Consider the following 420-nt stretch of genomic DNA (forward strand, 5'->3'; position numbering starts at 1 on the left):
ATTCATCACCAACAAAAAGAACTTGATAACGTATACATTTGACAACGACCTGGATGAATATGTCTGTGAAAAAAAGCACATAATTGGCCAGAAATGTGATGGAGCGCAGAGCTTCACTATGCCTCTTAACATTGAGAGGAAACATTAGGTTGCGCTTTATGTTAGTTTATCTGAATTCAACATAAAGGTGTATGACTCAGCTGTTATGATGTACAGAGATCAACAGATGCAAAAACACGTGGAGCCAATCTTTGTCATGATGCCCAAGTTCTTGAAGTACACAGGTTTATTTAACCATCTGGGCGATAAATTTGACTGTGTGTGGCCAATCGTTCGTCCCAAGTGGTTGGTCCACAACCTTAGATCAAGTGACTGCGGACTTTACACATACAAATTTATCGAATACCTTGTCCGCAGAAT

This window comes from Morus notabilis, unplaced genomic scaffold (genome assembly GCF_000414095.1).
Source record: "Morus notabilis unplaced genomic scaffold, ASM41409v2 Scaffold2920, whole genome shotgun sequence".
In the NCBI taxonomy this organism is placed as follows: Eukaryota; Viridiplantae; Streptophyta; class Magnoliopsida; order Rosales; family Moraceae; genus Morus; species Morus notabilis.